The sequence below is a fragment of the Ictidomys tridecemlineatus genome, chromosome 7 (genome assembly GCF_052094955.1).
Source record: "Ictidomys tridecemlineatus isolate mIctTri1 chromosome 7, mIctTri1.hap1, whole genome shotgun sequence".
Taxonomy (NCBI): domain Eukaryota; kingdom Metazoa; phylum Chordata; class Mammalia; order Rodentia; family Sciuridae; genus Ictidomys; species Ictidomys tridecemlineatus.
Genome location: NC_135483.1, coordinates 19,933,830 through 19,939,423, shown reverse-complemented (window position 1 = coordinate 19,939,423; position 5,594 = coordinate 19,933,830).

Sequence of the window (5,594 nt, the reverse complement as noted above, 5' to 3'; positions counted from 1 at the left end):
GCAGGACATGTTGAGATTAAAGTATGGCACTCTCCAACTCATAACCAGAAGTAGAGGTCTGAAGTTTGAGAGACAGCAGAGTTTGGGGTGTAGATTAGAGACCACAGCAGATGATGTCATCCCACTCCCAGGTTGCTTGAGTGTTTCTTTATTTTCATATGCCCTTCTTCCCATTTTGGTTTGGGTTCTATCATCTAGCATATTGCAGCTTATGCTTGGAAAATAACCTTGAAGTACTGAAGGTGAATCACGTAAAAAGTCAGAGAGTGGAAGAGCTTGGCATTGACCTTCACCCTCCCTTTCCTGTTCCTTTCCCCCACAGTCAAGTGAAGAAGTAGGAAAGCTTTGCCTCACATTGGCCAAGCAGAGCAATAACAGGCACTCCAATTTTTCTTCAGGTTCAGGCAGATATTGCCTGAGATTATTCCCTTCCTTTTCTGGTTTCCTCTACTTATCCATCTTGCCTTAGTCGTTTCTTTTCCAGGCTCTTCTATGACAAGTTCTTTAGGATTCTTTTGCACATGAAGCTGTATCCCAGGGTCTGCCTCTGGGGAGGCCGACTGAAGGCAGGGTGTTGTTTGCTGACCAAGCCTTCTATATTGTCCCTGACCTTTCTAATTATTTTTATCATTTATTGAAAGAGAGGTGATGAGATCTCTGATTACCATTGCAGATTTCTATATTTCCTCTTGCATCCTGTTGGTTTTGCATCATGTATTTTAAAACTGTTATCAGGTGCATAAGTACTTGGGAATTTGAAGCCCTCTTAGTAAACTGACTCTTTTATCGTTATGCAATGATTGTCTTGATTCTTGATAACTTTCTTGGCATTAAAATCTATTTGATCTGATATTAATACAGCCCCTCAGGCTTTCTTTTTGATTATTCTTTTTGATTTTTATTTTGATTATTCTTGCTGTAATAAGGCTAGTTAAATCTTTTCACTTTTAATATATTTGTGAGTTTGTAACTAAAGTAAGTTTCTGAAGCTAGCATATATGGGGGTCTTGCTTTTTTAAATCAACTGAGGATTTTAGGGGATTTACATTTAATGAAATTATTTGGTTTCATTCTATTATCTTTGTATTTGTTTCTTTGCTATCCTCTTCTTGTTTTGGATTAATTTCATATTATATATATATATATATATATATATATAATCTCCCTTGTGGCTTATTATTAGCTGTAACTCTATTTTTCTTTGTTGTTGTTTTTCGAGTTTACAGTATACATCTTTTATTTTTCACAGTCTAATCCACATGCTAAATTTCAAGGACTCCAAGCAAATTACAGGAACTTTAAAATACATATGTGGCTTTTCTATCATAAGGCCTTTGTGATATTGTAGTCTTACATTTTATTTGTATGTATATTATAAATTTTAACAGTACACTGTTACAACTTTTATTTTAAACAATTATAATTTAAATTATTCTTCTTTAAATTTCAAACATCTGGTATTTACCACACATTTTTCCTTTCTGGCCATTTTATTTCTTTGTGTTGATGTGAATTACCACTGGCATTTATTTTTTCCAACTCCAAAGATTTCCTTCTCTATTTCCTATAGTACATTTCCCGCTGCTATCAAATTTTTTCATCTCTTTCCATAACTGAAATAGTCTATATTTCACCTTCATTTTCAAATGGATACTTTTGCTGCATGTAGAATTTTAGGTTGATGGTGTTTATATCTGTTTCTTCGAGTAACTTAAAGATGTTCTACTCTGTTCTTGTTTAAATTGCTTCCCATGAGAAATTGTGCTATTCTTATTTTATTTCTTAGTATCTACTGTGTCTCTTTTGATGGTTAAAGATTTTCTCTTTAGTATTGTTTTTAAGCAGTTTGATTATGACGTGCCTTGACATAGGATCCTCACATTTCCAATTCCTAGGGTTCCTTGAGTTTATTGGATCTATAGATATATTTTACAAAATATTTGGATATCTTTCAAATCATTTATTTCCTTATAATTTTTTTCATCTCTCCACTTATTCTGAGATTTTAATTACAAACATTTTATGTTACCCCACTTTTTATTAATGCTGTATTCATTTTTTTCTTAGTCCTTTTCCTTCTATGTATTTTTTTAAGAGTGAGAGAGGAGAGAGAGAGAGAGAGAATTTTTAATATTTATTTTTTAGTTATCGACAGACACAACATCTTTGTTGGTATGTGGTGCTGAGGATCAAACCCGGGCCGCACGCATGCCAGGCGAGTGCGCTACAGCTTGAGTCACATCCCCAGCCCCCCTTCTATGTATTTCATATCAGTTTCTATTTCTATGTATTCAAGTTAACTAATCCTGTTTTCTGCAGTGTCTAATTTGCTATTAATTTCTGCACAGTGTTTTTTTTTTTTTTTTCCCAGACTGTACTGACTCTACATCCAGAAGTTCAGTTTAGGTCTTATTTTCTTTCCTTTGGTACTGAGGATAACCAGTCCTTTTTATTTTTATTTAACTTATTTATTTTTTGAGACAAATTTGAGACAAACCTGCCTCAGCCTCTTAAATCACTGGGAATACAGGCATGCAACACTGCATGCCTTTCCATATGTTCCTGTTTCTACATGACATGTTAAAATTGTATTTAATATATGAAATATAATTATAATAACTCTTAATTTATACTTACTGAAAAACCATCTGGGTGATTTCTGGGTCTTTTTATAGTGATTGACTATATCTTCATTATGTTTCATAGTTCCTGCTTCTTTGTATGCAGGTAATTTTTAATTGGATGCCAGACATTATGAAGTTTATCTTGTTGATTGCCAAACATCTTTTATTCCTATAATATTTTTGAATATTTGAGTTGTTTGAGCCTCCTGATGCTTTTAATAAAATTTCATAAGATAGGTCTAGAGCAGTCTTTTATCTAAAACTGACTTTGCCCTAGCACTGAGGCAAAACTGATCTGAATACTCTATCCAATACTTCATTAAGTACTCTGGGATGTACTCCAGAGAACAAAATGATAGAACTATCAGAATGTGGAAACTAATTTAATATGTGGTACCAGAAGCAAGTACCAAGGAAAACACCCAGATATTTGTCTTGGATAACTGGATTGATGGCAGCGTTTTCAATGAAACAAGTATTATTGGTTAGATGTACTAAAATTTTTTGTAAAATAAGAGGCAGTAGAGTAGGTTGGCATATTCATTCTACTTGTGCCAGGCACAAAGGAGGGATAAGTGAAAGAAAAATAACTAAGAGAAATGGTGGGGAAATAGAGGAAAATGACAAATGGTAACCCTAAGGCCCAACCACGGTGAGATAACTTGGCCAGTAGTGGAACCAAGAGTCTTGGTTCTGATGTTCTCTTAGCAACTCTGGGCAGTAAGATGGCAGAATCAGAGGGAAGAGACTGGTGAAGAATATGAAGCAGCAAATGAAGTTAACAGTAATGTGTAAGATGGAAAGCAAAATATGTAGGACTCATACCAGCATCAGATTGGCTAGGGAAGCCAGAAAAGTCAGGATTGCCTCAGTGAGAGATTTAGACAGGAATAAACATCTTGAGGTCAATGAAGGAGAAATATGAATACAAGGTAGTCCTTATAGAGAATGGCAGTGGAGAAATTCCCAGCAATACAGTGGGTGTGAATGTGACTTCACTTCCCTGGATGTAGGAAATGGTTGTGAAGTAAGATTTCTGCAAGTGCCACAAGCGTAAAATTTTCATTCCAATAAATGGGGTCCAAAGGAAGTCTTTGAACAAAGAAAGTCACGCTAGAGGTCAGTAAATCACAGAAATGAATGAAGAAAGAGCAGGAAGGTGAAATTATTAAGAGCACATAGTCAATTGTGGGGGAAGAGACAGAAAGATGGAGGGATAGAAGGAGGTTGAGGATGAGTGCTTTTCTTCCTTTCATCCAAAGACTTTTATTAGAAGAAAGATGGTATTATCAAGAGAAAAAAGTCGTTTGCAGTGATCATAAGAGGGAACCCTGTTCCAGAAGGTTCATTTTCAAGCACATATGACGCAACAAAAAAGAACTCCATGATAATCTTCATTCTGCTGCTCATGATAGACACAGGAGGGCAAAGTAGCATGGTCAGGGTACATGCTATAGCAAGGAGGGTGCTGGAAGGAACACCGTGGAAAACTTTCTCCTTTGGGGACAATTTTAAAAACTAGTTCATCTGAAGTTCTTCTGAGCCATTAGCACTTCTGGAAACTTCAACATCATTTCAAATTCATCCACTAGAATATTTTAGACACAACATATATACTGAGCATCTCCACAATGAATTTTTTTTTGACATGGTTTTCTCTTTGACATTCTTTAAGTGCTTACTGAGCACTCTTATGCAGAAAATGAAAAGAAAGATAATTCCCTGCCAATCAAGGTCTGAACACAAAAGGGCTCACTGACCAAATTAATTTTTTAAAAAAACCTCAAAATTAAACAAACAGCACACATTAAATACCTCAAAGTGATGACTAACAGGTGGAGATGACAGGAAGTGTACACAAAAGGTTTCACCCACACCCTGTCCTTTTAGTACCACCACACCTATGAGTTTCATTTATTTAAATAATAGTGGAAGAGTAACTAAAACCTGCTGACCAGTGCATAGAGCTCAACACCATTCCTCAGCTTGATAGACAATATCTGATTCAACTGGACAATGTCTGACATTAGCTAATTTTTTTTTCCAACTTTGTCTAGACATGTGTGCTGGTGTGTGTAGTTTTGCTTATCTTCAGTTGATCTTTGAGCAAGTTAATCTCCCATTTCACCTACAAAAGTGTTGACATTGAAACCAAGGATAAAATGGGGATAAATTGAAGGACAGGATCGAATCACATCTAGAATCCTTAGGTTTTACGTTTGGAAAACGCAAAGGCATCAAGTTTCTGACAGGTCAAGTCAACAATTAAAGTTCTGGGTGCAAAATATAACTTTCGCAATATTGTGTCCATACAGTAGTGATGTGTTACAAATCAGAAAAATGGCTCAGGATGTTAGCTACCCTTTAACGACCGGTAATGCGCTATTCTTTTCTTGCTATATCATCTAATCCGCACATGATTCCAGGTAAATACCCTCATCCCTGTTTCACAAAAGAGCAATCCGTGGGACTCCTTGCAGCCCCTGCTGGGAATCCACTGCCAGCCAATAGTGTTAGAGCTGAGTCATTTGACTCCAAAGCTCCAGGTTGTCCCAGGGGCATTTTTAAAATCCGTCTAGAGTTCCAAATTTAAAATATACCCCACTCTGGAGACCTAGAATGCACCTTCTGAATCACGGCCACAAAACCTGTCTTTATATGACGAAGTGAGGAAAGTGGGAGAGGACCCCCGGGAAGCGGGTAGACAGGTGGAGAAAACAGGTGGAAGAGGGTAGCAGGCAAAATAAAGAGCAGGACAGGGCTGTAGAGCCGCCCTGGAGAGGCTGCTGGGAGCACTGGGCGCTGGCCCCAGGGGGAGGGGACAGGAGTAACTGGGCAGGGAGGCGCGCCAGGCAGCAGCCGCACCTGCGCACGTGACCCGAGTGGGCACCAGGGCTGGGGTGCGCTCACCTGAGCCCACGTGACGGGGCGGGGTCTCGCCCGGCCGGAGGGCCACGCAGCCACGCCCCT